This window comes from Aplidium turbinatum, chromosome 10, assembly GCF_918807975.1.
Source record: "Aplidium turbinatum chromosome 10, kaAplTurb1.1, whole genome shotgun sequence".
Lineage (NCBI taxonomy): Eukaryota > Metazoa > Chordata > Ascidiacea > Aplousobranchia > Polyclinidae > Aplidium > Aplidium turbinatum.
The window spans coordinates 16422660-16436661 of NC_137481.1; positions in this window are offsets into that span (position 1 = coordinate 16422660).

The window sequence follows — 14002 nt, forward strand, 5'->3', positions numbered from 1 at the left end:
CCACCTTTGATGCACATCCCTGGAAAGGTAGTTTAATACTGAATCCGATGCATGCAAAATTTAAGTGGCACGTGTTGCGGATTAAAGTTTTATTTCAAGATGTTTGAAGAGGTGTCAATTATGCAAAAATCATATAATTTTAATGTTTATCGTAAATATATCCTCCATCTTTGAAGCGTTCTGCTGGGAGTTCCTTCCAAATGCCCACCTATTGGTGCACATCCCTGGAAAGGTAATTTATTACTAAATCCGATGCATGCAAAATTTAAGTGGCACGTGTTGCGGATTAAAGTTTTATTTCAAGATGTTTGAAGTGGTGTCAATTATGCAAAAATCGTATTATTTTAATGTTTATCGTAAATATATCCTCCATCTTTGAAGCGTTCTGCTGGGAGTTCCTTCCAAATGCCCACCTATTGATGCACATCCCTGGAAAGGTAATTTAATACTGAATCCGATGCATGCAAAATTTAAGTGGCACGTGTTGCGGATTAAAGTTTTATTTCAAGATGTTTGAAGAGGTGTCAATTATGCAAAAATCGTATTATTTTAATGTTTATCGTAAATATATCCTCCATCTTTGAAGCGTTCTGCTGGGAGTTCCTTCCAAATGCCCACCTATTGGTGCACATCCCTGCAAAGGTAATTTAATACTGAATCCGATGCATGCAAAATTTAAGTGGCACGTGTTGCGGATTATAGTTCTATTCGAAGATGTTTGAAGTGGTGTCTATTATGCAAAAATCGTATTATTTTAATGTTTATCGTAAATATATCCTCCATCTTTGGAGCGTTCTGCTGGGAGTTCCTTCCAAATGCCCACCTATTGATGCACATCCCTGGAAAGGTAATTTAATACTAAATCCGATGCATGCAAAATTTAAGTGGCACGTGTTGCGGATTAAAGTTTTATTTCAAGATGTTTGAAGAGGTGTCAATTATGCAAAAATCATGTTTATTTTAATGTTTATCGTAAATATATCCTCCATCTTTGAAGCGTTCTGCTGGGAGTTCCTTCCAAATGCCCACCTATTGATGCACATCCCTGGAAAGGTAATTTAATACTAAATCCGATGCATGCAAAATTTAAGTGGCACGTGTTGCGGATTAAAGTTTTATTTCAAGATGTTTGAAGTGGTGTCTATTATGCAAAAATCGTATTATTTTAATGTTTATTGTAAATATATCCTCCAATTTTTGAAGCGTTCTGCTGGGAGTTCCTTCCAAATGCCCACCTATTGGTGCACATCCCTGGAAAGGTAATTTAATACTGATTCCGATGCATGCAAAATTTAAGTGGCACGTGTTGCGGATTATAGTTCTATTCGAAGATGTTTGAAGTGGTGTCTATTATGCAAAAATCGTATTATTTTAATGCTTATTGTAAATTTATCCTCCATCTTTGAAGCGTTCTGCTGGGAGTTCCTTCCAAATGCCCACCTATTGATGCACATCCCTGGAAAGGTAATTTAATACTGAATCCAATGCATGCAAAATTTAAGTGGCACGTGTTGCGGATTAAAGTTTTATTTCAAGATGTTTGAAGAGGTGTCAATTATGCAAAAATCATATTATTTTAATGTTTATCGTAAATATATCCTCCATCTTTGAAGCGTTCTGCTGATAGTTCCTTCCAAATGCCCACCTATTGGTGCACATCCCTGCAAAGGTAATTTAATACTGAATCCGATGCATGTAAAATTTAAGTGGCACGTGTTGCGAGTTATTGTTTTATTTAAGGTTTTTTTTCGAAGGTATGTCAGGTCGCACTTTATGCCTCGCACTTATTCACGGATGACTTTTTTAGGCGGAAAGCGGAAAAACTATTCTGCCAGAATGACGGTGGTCTGAGACTTGCTTCTCTGTGACGTTTCTTTTTAACAAACGATCAATGTAACGCAATAATCCTCATTGTTAAAATTAGAATACATATCCTGCCGAAAAGTTCAGACAACTTTATTTTAAGGCAACATTGAAAGGCATTGAAATGATGTAAAAATGGCTACTTTTGCCATCAGCTTGTTAAACACGCCACTCTAATGTGATTTTTAAAGCAATTGCCTGTACTATTGTTGTTTCAGCTCTCCGTATTTGTTCGCGTTAAACAAACAATTGTAACAATTCAAATTTAAAATATAGTTTTGCTGCATTAGCTCAATTTTTGTCAAGAATTTTGCGGCGATCATTTACAGTATGACCGACCAATGAGTCGGCTTCAGCAGACACTCGGGGTCATTCCAGAGGTCATGTCCGCCGGATATTTCGAGGCCTGCATTGCATTTAACAGTCTGTGTGAAGCTTATGATTCTTTGTTTCGCCAACTCATGAATGCTGGAAGAGTATTGGAAAGAGCACAACGAATATCATTCTCCATGTCTAAGCTGTTTCTCTGTTTTGTTTTCATTTGCAAGAGTTGAAAAAACTGATTTACATACATAAGTGGAAGCAAATGGAAAGATACTTCTCTGCCACTTTGGAATAGGAATTACACATTAATGGCCCAAATCCAGTGATTGATTTTTCTCTGAATCTCGAATAAGTCTCTTGCAAGAATCCGTTTTGAGTTCTAAAAATTTATCCTACAATTTATCGTTAAGTTTTTCTATCAACAATAGGAATGAATTTTGTATTAAATCAAGATCATCGTCATAAATGTCAGGAAAACATCGAATGAATTCCAGTTCTGATGCTGCTGTGAGATGTTGCAAAATCAATTCTTTTTCCAACTCTAGAAGAACTTGTTCTTTGCCGTCAACAACCAGCACCGATGATAATTCTTTAAACATAGTAACATGTTCATTGTTCAATTATTCATTCTAACTTTTCTCTTTCAATTATCAAGCTTGCAGGTGAAAGCTTCCAAAGCATCTTTAAATAATGCTGAGGGGGAATGGTATTTGCTCTTGGAAGCGCCACTCAAGCCTGGGTGGTCGAAAGGTAAAGGCCAGACAAAACGTAGTCCCCCCACGACCAGGACAGCAGAGCCTTCTAGTACCTTAAGACAACCTCCTAATGACAGTGACATAAATCAATTGTAACTCTCTTCCAACCTGACTTGAGCCAAAAGGAAGCAATACGGTACCAGCCTACAGTTTGTAAATTCACATGGTATCAATATGTCAATAACTCATGGATACAGATAACTCATGTTGATGCGCAATCTGCTTTGAACGGAGATGGCGATTGAATAAAACCATATATTGGTGTTTTTCCCTTGCATTTTCAGATTTAGTTTATTCAATGGACAATCAATTGAATCAACCAAATAAGCAAGGAATCTAATCCATCTGTCATCATTCAGCAATGTTGCCACTCCCTTGTCATGGAAAAGTACTAGATTTGACTAAAAAAAACAGTAGATTCACAAAAAAAAAACACTAGTATCATAAATACACCATCATTTACTTGCATAATGTACAAAAATGACAGAAAATGGCGTCAGTGAGTGTTAAAAGTCCTTAAAATGTCAAAATATAACTGAATTTTCTTGAAAGTGAGCCCTGAAGTCATGGCTGTAGGAGAGTAAAACATTTTGGGGGGCGAACAAACTTTGCCCAAATTTGTCATTTGCAAATATATTGCCAAAAGCGCGATATTACTCACAATCTCTGAGGTAGTGTAGTCTAAGAACGCCAAACTGATCAAATGTAAGCCTACCATTTAAGGTAGGCTACACTACCTACTTTAGTCTACTTTGAACATTTTGCACATTCCTTTGTGTGTATTCTTTAAAGTATTTATGCTAAATATCTCAAATTTAGTCATCATTGGGTGTTACCAGACAAAAAACTCGCTGTCCATTTTGAAAAGCAATACAAACACATTGATGCAGCCAAACAAAAAATAGGTGGGGCTACTTTTAAAGGGCGGGGAAACCCAAATTAACTTTGCGAGTTTTTTGTTTCAGCGTGATGTCATTGTGTACAACATGCGTTTTAGCAATAAAAAAATCCAAATTTTGTTGCCCTCGTCTCGCTAGGGCCGCTTTTGTTTGATACCCGTTTGCGAGGTCTCGTTGCGCATCAAGCTGTGATTCTGTTCGCTGTGACTTCACAAGGTACATATAGTTGTGGACAAAAGTTTAAGACCAGACTTGATTTATGACGATTTTTGCATTACTTCAAAATACTGCATCAGATATAAGATGATGCATAAAGATGATGCAACTGAAACAATATATGATGCAGTATTTTGAAGTAATGCAAAAATCGTCATAAATCAAGTCTGGTCTTAAAGTTTTGGCCACAACTATATGTACCTTGTGAAGTCACAGCGAACAGAATCACAGCTTGATGCGCGCGAGACCTCGCAAACGGGTATCAAACAAAAGCGGCCTTAGCGAGACGAGGGAAACAAAATTTGGATTTTTTTTTTTGCTAAAACGCATGTTGTACACAATGACATCACGCTGAAACAAAAAACTCGCAAAAAGTGAATTTGGGTTTCCCCGCCCTTTAATACTCATGCACACCAACATAGCGCTAAATCGCTAAAAAAACACTAGATAGCAAAAAAAACACTAGAACAGTAGATCTAGTGGAAAAACACTAGGAGTGGCACCAACTGTCATTCAGCAATAAAACAAATTCCAATTTTATATAAAGGTCAAAAAATAATTTAAACCCTGGTCACAACGGTAAACCATAATCTCTTCGTGGGAAAATTGTAACATAAATTTCCCGGATCCGCTCGTCTGTATGCAATGACCGAAAGAAACACTCTTCTGAAAACTTCTATTCAAGAATTGTATTTCTGTAAAAATAGCCTAAAGGCTGTCGAAGAATGGAACAACACCGTACCCACTAAAACTTGTCACTACAGTACAAATTACTGAGATAAAAGCGGAAATTTCGTCCAGTTGGTAAACACAAACAAAATCGTTCCAATATGCGACTAACTTTTCAAGCAACAGTTTTAAGAATGAGAGAATAGATTACGATATTTCAAACGCACGTAACCACCTTCTGTGACGTAATAATGATAAGCATTATGAAGCTATTCAAGCACCTGTTAAATTTGGCTTACACCAGTGCCGGATTAAGGGGGGGGGGCGGACTGGGCTGAAGCCCAGGGCCCCACTTTTGGGGGGCCCCACCTCAAAGAAAAAAATCTACTAATTTTTTTAGTTGCACAGCTGGAGATTGCTGCTTTAATTCGTATCTCAAACAAGCAAGGGCGGCTCACCCATATGTGCTGCGGTGCTGCAGCACCCCTGCCCAACCCCACTTATTCAATTTTTCTTTGTTTTTTTAACAAAAAAAAACACATTTATTTGATAAGTTACTTTCATATCCGAAAATGGTACGGATTACGGGTCAAAGTTATGATAATGCTGCCAATATGAGTGGCAAGTATAACGGTATTCAAGCTCTTCTGCGCGAGAAATGTAGTGTAGCTCATTATGTCCCTTGCACAGCACATTCACTTAATTTAATCGGTAGCCTAAATGTCCTGTAGAAACATGCCGTTCTGCCGCCGAGCTTTTTGAATTGTTGCAAAGCCTTTACTCATGGCTCGTCTTGTCTACTCATCGTTGGCAAGTCCATCGAAAATTCCTAGATGGTTTGCCTGTTTTGAAGACATTATCTGATACAAGATGGTCAGTTAGATGTGAATAATGATGCAGTTCTTCTTCTATCGAGTCTTCTAAAGTTCGTTGATACACCACAGATTGACACATTCTTCCGCAACGGAGTTATAGGCCTACAGTGACAGGTCCCACCTACTGCACCGGGTGGCAAGCCGAGGGCAAACAAGAAGGTGATCCGCTGCATAGGCGTAGCCAGGGGGGCGAAAGAGGCCATGCCCCCCCCCCAATTTTCCAAGTTTAGATTCCAAAGTTGAGCCCTTTGTTGAAAATATAATAAAGTTTGTAGAAATTTATATCGTTTTCCAAGACATCTGGCTATTAGGCCTAACACCCCCAAGGACTTGTTTTAGACACACAAAAAGACACCAATAAATTTTGCAAATCGTAAATCGCGCAAAATTTACGCGATTTACGTTTCTTTGAACTAATTTGTGGAAGCAATTTCAGAATGGCTTAGGTTACTCTGTTGGGTTTTTGCGTAGTTATTGAGTTTTTGTGTAGCTGAGTTTTAGTGTTCTCTAATTTTAGCCGCAGTTTTTGCCCGTTTGTGTGTAAGAGCTATCTTTAATAAGTTAATAGCTGTTTATCTGCTAATAAATTTCATACAAATATTACCCTAAAAGTGTTTTCAGAAAGCGCTATAATCCATTGTTTGAGTGTAATTTTTCAAAAAATTTTCGGGGGAGCATGCCCCCGGACCCCCCTAGAATACGCGTGCCTTCGGCACGCTCATACCCCCCTACCACTTTTATTGCTTCAACCCACCAGGATATGCCACTGCACATCAAGTGGCGATGGCTTTAAATCAAACACTTTGTTGTTCTCTTCAAAACATCAAATACTTGGCCCCCCCAAAAAAAATTTTCTGGCTACGCCACTGGTCCGCTGTTTGGGGCTCGGTGCCACAGATACATGTAACTGGGCCCGTGTCAATAGCCCCACTCCACCATTAATTATTAGCGAAAAATGTCACTTGATAAGGGTCCCCACTTTCAGCTCAGCCCAGGGCCCCATAAAACCTTAATCCGGCTCTGGCTTACACCATATCTCGTAATTCAAGATTTAACGATTATGTAATGTTTCACAGGTGTGACAAAGGTAGGCTTACCATACGTCCCGTTTTAGGCGGGACAGTCCCGCTTTTGAACGTCTTGTCCCAGCGTCCCGACTGTTTTGTCTGCCTAGCCTGCTTTACACAACTTGATAGTTCAGATTTAACTTACTTGTCATAGCACTTGTAGTTGCGTGGCGGACCAAAAGAATCCAAACAGCGAGACACGAGTCATTTATATACTAGCACGTTACGGCAGGGGCGTATCCTCAATGGAAGCAAGGGAAGCATTGCTTCCCCTGTCAAAATTGAAAAAAGAGAAGCTGATATTTTTCAGTAAAACGATTTCGTAATTTCTTTACCTAAATGCGATTTAGAACGGTTTTTAACTCATGCCCCCCGTATGATTTTGAACTCGGTTTTAATTTTAAAAAAGTTGGAAGCCAACGGAAGCGAAGATTCGTATTGCATCCGTTGCTCTCGTTTTTGCAATAAGAAGAAACAAGTTTGAAAGAAAGGAAAAAAGCAGCGCAAAGTTTTCGCAATTTACGTTTCTTTTAACTAATCGCTGGAAGCGATTTAAAAATTGCTTCCAGTCGCGGGGTTGCCAGATTAGCCAAATTCCGCGAATTAGTTTTTTTTAAAATAACTTTTCAAAATGCATAATAATCAGTATTTCTCTAATATTGTAACCTTACCAGATGAAACCATATTCAACATTGTTCAATACATGTTCTATACTTGTTTAATACTCGTAATGTGGCGGATCAAAACTCATCCGCTACTTTTATAGGCTAACTTGCTATTTTTTGGGCTACTTTCAGAATTATTTTTGCTACAATTTATTAAAATCCACTACAAGTTATAAAATATATATGTAAATTTTATTATTTTTGATAGAAACAGGTAAATATATCCATTTGGCCTTTTTTGTCTAATATTTTCCTTGTTTTGGCCTTTTCTTTGTATTATTTTGGCTTTAAGACTTTTTTATAGTCTGGCAACTCTGCTCTGTTGGATGTTGTGCCAGTGAGCTATGTAATGAGAAAATCTAGGGCACTGTTATGGTTATAATATTCAATTCAATTCAATTTATTTTTCTTTGTCGGAAAACAACAGTAATGATAAAGTTACAAATAGTGAACGGGAACAAAACCAACAAAAGGAAAAGGTGGCAAAACTACAAAAGTTTTATTTTACAAAAGTTAATATCGGCCTTGTAAGCAAAAGTTTGAGCCAAATGTTGGCTTTACACTGTTATCCTGGCTGGATAGACTTTGGAATAAGACAGGATATGTGAGGTCTAAGCTAGACTTGACTTTGTAGCTGAGTTTTTGGTGTTCTCTAATTATAGTCGCATTTTTGCCCTTTGCCCGTTCGTGTGTAAGAGCTACCTTTAATAAGTTAATAGCTGTTTATCTGCTAATAAATTTCATACAAAAATTACCCTAAAAGTGTTTCCAGAAAGCAGTATAATTCATTATTTGAGTGTAATTTTGCAAAAATTTTCCGGGGGAGCATGCCCCCGGACCCCCCTAGAAAACACGTGCCTTCGGCACGCTCTATTCCCCCACGAGTTTTGTTGCTTCCCTTGCTCAACCAACCAGAATACGCCACTGCGTTACGGGTTTCCAATACAGATTATGTAAATACACAGACACTACATTTCTTTCCTTTTTAGAATCAAACACTATTTCGAAATGTAGTCAACAGATCAAGAATTAAACATAACAGTTCTGGTTAAACACAACACAGTAAATTACATAACAAAGTCTTTAAACCGTTGCGGTGGTTTGATGTTGCGATGCGGCCTTGTTAAAATAACAGCGTCAGTAAGGTTATCAGGCGAAACATTTTGTTCAGGTATTACATCAGTTGAATCAGAGAAAGCCTCAGTCGAGACATTATGTCTCGAACACACATCAATGGTTAGGTCATTGTTTGAATCATGAAATTTCTTAAAGGCATAGGCTACTAAATGAAATTTTCAAACGGGAATTAAGCATTAAAATGCGTAAACTGAACACTCAAGAATACATTTCATAAAAAATTAATGAAAAAAAATTGTTTTCAATGGCGCTGGCAAGGCGCAAAGTCCAGTGTTTCATTTATTTTTTATTTTTTGCAAAGTGACCAAGAAGTGGAAAAACTGCTCGAGAATACGTCACCAGCGACAGCAGTAGCTGTAGCGATATCAAAAGTCTTTTCGAGCGTTGGTTGGAAAGTTCAGACGTGTTGCGTTCTAAGGATTTTCTCATTGATTCAAGGCCTGGACACGTTGAATCCATGTAAAAAATGCTGATTACTCCACGCCTTCTGAATTGCCTAGCTGAAATCGTTTCACATGCCTTTGTGGAATTTGCCTTCAAAAACTTGTTTTTTTACATTGATTGAAGGCCTGAATACGTTAAATCTATGTAAAAGAGGCTGATTTACTGTTTGAAGAACAATATCTGCCATTTGAAACTCACGCAGTAAAAACTCTTGCCCGATCAGCTGATTGCTAGTCGCTGGAGACGTAGGCTGCTGAAGCCCATTCCCGTTTTGAAAACTCAGACAAAAGCACGCGCGAAATGGTGATCAGGCCGCAAAGGGGCCAAATTTTTTTCAAAATCGTTTTATGGTAGCATGTTAAACACAAAGAACGTGGAAAATCGCCAAGTCAGGTTTTTCCTTTAGTATGACTTTAACATGGGTTACGTTTCTTTTATACTTTGCGTCATCATTTTCAACAATCACACAATTTTCATGCTTCTCTGTGACAATAAACGGATCTTTACGAAAGGTAGTAGAAAGTTTATCACGGCCATGTTGTTTCAATAGTACAGTGTCACCAGGTTTAATATCAGCTTGAAGTTGAACTGCACCACGTCTACGATCAGCATATAACTTTCCCTTTTCCTTCATTTCTGAATCTCTGTCACGAACAGACTTAGAATCATGGTCATAAGAACGATCAATGCATGGTAACTTAGTACGCAATTTTCGTTTGAACAACAATTCGGCTGGACTAACTCCAGTCGTTGAATGTGGTGTAGAGCGATACATAAGTAAATACGAATACAATTCATTTTTCCAGTTTTTTCCTTCAGCTTGTGCTATTTTAATGCGTTTAAGCAATGAACGATTTTGAATTTCAACTTCTCCGTTGGCTTGAGGCCATAATGGAGTTACTCTACGATGCAATATTCCACATTCGCTCAAAAATGAATGAAATTCGTTGCTAATAAATTGCGGACCATTATCAGAAGTTATTGAACAAGGTAAACCATGCGTTGCAAACATTTTCTTTAAACTTCCAATCACTTTTTCACTAGTAGGCCTAACTGTTTTCATAACATCAATTTCAAAGTAACGACTAAAATAATCGATCACAACAAAAACATAATCACCAGAAGGCAAAGGTCCCATTAAATCAATAGTAAGATCTTGCCAGGGTCCTTCCGGCAAGTCGGTACGTTTCATGGGTTCAGGGGATACAGGTTTTGAAACAAGTTGACACCCAAAACAATTTTTACAAAAACGATCGGCATCTTTGTCTATGCCAGGCCACCATACTTTGGTACGAAGACGTCTCTTCATGACAACGATACCAGGATGACCCTCGTGAGCTAACGTAAGAACATGTTGTCTCAATGTTTTTGGAATCACAATACGTGTACCTCGTAATAGAAGACGGCCAATGACAGCAAATTTACTTCGAACTGTTAGATAAGATTTACATTCAAGTTCACACCAGTCGTTCGAAAGAATGCAATCCATGACATTGCGCAACTCAAAATCAGCGTTTGTTGCACGCTCGATGTCACGTGTGCTCATGGCAATAGGCGTCGCTTCTTTTGCTACAAATTTCACATACTCATGCGTGTCATCAACGTGTTTGCATAGCACTTTTGAAGAAAATAAGCGAGATAAGCAATCAGCAATGTTTTTCCTCCCTGGGATATACTTCATTTCATACTGATAAGGCATTAATCTTAAAATCCAGCGTTCAATTCTAGCATTTGGCTTGGAGTGGGGAGTGAAAATGAATTTTAACGGTTTATGATCGGTCAATAAATCAAATCTGCTCCCATACAAATAAACATGAAATCTTTCGCATGCCCACACAATAGCTAAAGCTTCTTTTTCAGATTGCGAATATTTACGTTCAATTTCGGTCAAAGTACGGCAAGCATAACTAATAACATAATTTTTCCCATTTTGGTTTTGCACCAGCACTCCAGCTAAACCACAAGGACTAGCATCAGCAATTACTTGAGTTTTAGCATGTTTGTCATAATAACCCAAAGTTACACAATTGCACAATAAAGATTTTAGCTTTTCAAAAGATTGCTGTTGAGCTTTATCCAATGAAAATCAACACTTTTACGAGTTAACATACGAAGCGGTTCCGACACCGTTGCTAAATCAGGTATAAATCTAGCGTTATAATTCACCAGTCCTAAAAAACTTATTACTTCAGCAGCATTTTCAGGTGCTCTTGCTTACTTAACAGCTTCAACTTTTGCCTCTTCCGGGTCAATTCCTTTAGACGACAGCACATGTCCCATAAATACAAGTTTGTCTTTGTTGAATTCGCACTTTTCTTTGTTCAGCGTGAACCCACTATCTCGAATTCTTTCAAGTACCTTCTCGAGTCTTCGGTCATGCTCTTCTTGAGTCGACCCGTACACGATAATGTCATCAAGGATATTCTTGACTCCTGCACAGCCTTGTAGCGTTTGTTGCATTACTCGTTGGTACATCTCCGGAGCACAACTAACTCCAAACATCAGTCTCTTGTATCGATATAATCCTTCATGCGTCACAAATGTAGTAATATTTCTAGAACTAGATTGTAATTCAATTTGGTGATACGCCCATTTGACATCTAGTTTAGTGAATACCTTGCTTTGGTTCATGTCATGCAGCACTTCTTCAATAGTAGGCATCGGGTGACGTTCTCTTCTGACAGCTTTGTTAGCTTGGCGCATATCGACAGTCTCATCAAGAACAAATCATTTTCGTGTTAAGGTAGGCGATGTTGAACAGCTTCAAGACGTAAAATCTGAAGCTGAAATGATTTCTGTATCACTGAACGGTTTCAATTGTATTGATAGTGTCAACTTGAAAACTGGTGCTGTTTTAGCTAAACGGGAACTATTTTTGCTTGACAACTGAACCTTAACTTCAAAATCTGCGTTGGCCAGGCATAGGATGTTGTATCCAACATAAGTTATCTGGGAAAATTAAAGGTATCAGTCCAAGCACGATTAAAGAAAGTAAATCCTGTATATTTTTTGTTTATGGATCATCATCATCAGTCATCATCTCCGCCCTCAGCAGATTGTGCATCAACATGAGTTATTTGCTTCTAAGAGTGGCGATTTTGAGCCAGCTCGCCCAGTGTCGCCAAGTTGAGTCCGGTCCATGATTGGATGTTGTCTTGCCATCGTTTTGGTTGTCTGCCACATTTCTTTTTCCTTCTACTTTTCCTTCTGTGCAAACTTTGCTGATTCCGAATTGTGATCTTTTAGTGTGGCCGAACAGTTTTAAAACTTTTGATTTTATTAACTTATTGCTACAATTGAATGTAATTTTGTCATAGTTAAAAGATCTTCTGTTTTCGTGTGGTCAAGTAGCCTTTTGTTGGTCATGCTTCTCATGATGTGATTTAGGAAGGTAGTGAGTTTTTTCTTTAGCCTATTTGAGTTTTTTGTTTATGGATGTTGTTGCTTATATCTAGTTGGAATTCATAAAGTTGTCTACAGACAGCGTTGTTCAAATGTCTTATCATTTTTGAAGTAATTGATCATCTGTAAGCTAGTAGCATCTTTAAAGTTATAGCCCAGTCAGAGGAAAAATTTTGAAAAATCTAAAGAAAGCTGTCCTATCATCTTGCAAAGAAAATTGACTTCGAGAGGGTAATCAAGGCGTGGTGCAGACAAACCCAATGCTTTACATTACCCTTTTGCAATTGAAGACCAAAAATAGCTTAATCGGAAGCTAAGTCAATGCTAAAGTAGCCTACATTACAACTAGCAGTTTTAAATTTATGACTGCTTTGCATTATGTGGATTACGATCCTAAACAAGATTCAATGATGAATTTAATGAAATAAAGGAAGATGTAATCTAAGTAAGAGAAAGCTGAGAAGAGTAGGCTACTACTCGCAAGCTAAAGTTGCAGTGGCAACTATAAATTTAAAAGAAAATGATTTTCTATTCCTGAGGACAGAACGCTTTTATAACTCCACTTAACTAGCTGAACCATTCGAAGGAAATGTATTCTACCGTACATTGCAAAGCATTCGATAGTTGTTGGAATGAACAAATGTATCAACAAACTCAAACATATCGTCGATGAGTTTGAAGTTCCATGAAAATTTCATCGTATGTCTGTTGTGCAGTTGCGGGCAGGTGGGACAAATTTAAACCATTTGTAGGCTACAACAATGACATTTTGCAAGACATTTTAGATGAGTTGGTAGCCTACTTTTCACAGAAAGCCACACAGCAAACTTCAGCTGCAAACCATCAGAAGGAACCACCCCATAATCTCTACACAAGGAATCATTGATTGCAACTTTCGAAAGGTTTTTCCAAATAGTTTTGTTCTGATTTTTTTTTGTGTTCCAGTAGCTACCTCCAACGGTTGCGCTTTGAAAACGTGGTTTTAGCAATTACTGAAATTTGTAAAGAATTGTTTGCGCTCCAGTAGGCCTATGACTCAAAACCGATTGAAAAGCCTAACTATACACGATGTGCATCAATTCAGATGTCGCAAAATTTTATTATTTGATGCTGTGATCCGTAACTTTGCATTGCAAAAAGTCCAGAAAGGGTTGAATTCAATCAGGGATGTCCAAATTTCGGCCCGCGGCCAACTCCAGCCCACGAGACGTTTTTGTATGACCCGCGCCTGTTGTTGTACAATGTGCTATGTTTGGCCTGCAGACACACAAAAATCATATAAATTCAACTTGCAGTTTTCAGAAAAATTATTGTGGCTGTTGGCCCTCTAACACTTATTATCAAATCTGGCTCGCGTGGGAAAAAGTTTAGACACTCTTGAATTAAATGCTTGGTTGAACTATATTCGTTGCCTGTAGGCCTATTGTGTGTTTACAAAGCTTTCTCGACAAAATAGTTAGCCTCAATGGCATTTTTGCTGCAAGTGTAATCCTTTCCGAGATGTACGTATACGCCGCAAATTCTACGCCGCAGTCTTGCGGCGTAGAGTTTTTATTTACGCTAACGCTTGCGGCGACATTTTCTTGGATAGTTTGCGCTTGAGGCTACGCCGTAAAGTTTTCGCGGTTTTTTAGCGCATAGCGTCAACGTATACTTTTTAATGTTTTTTTTCGCTACAACACGCCA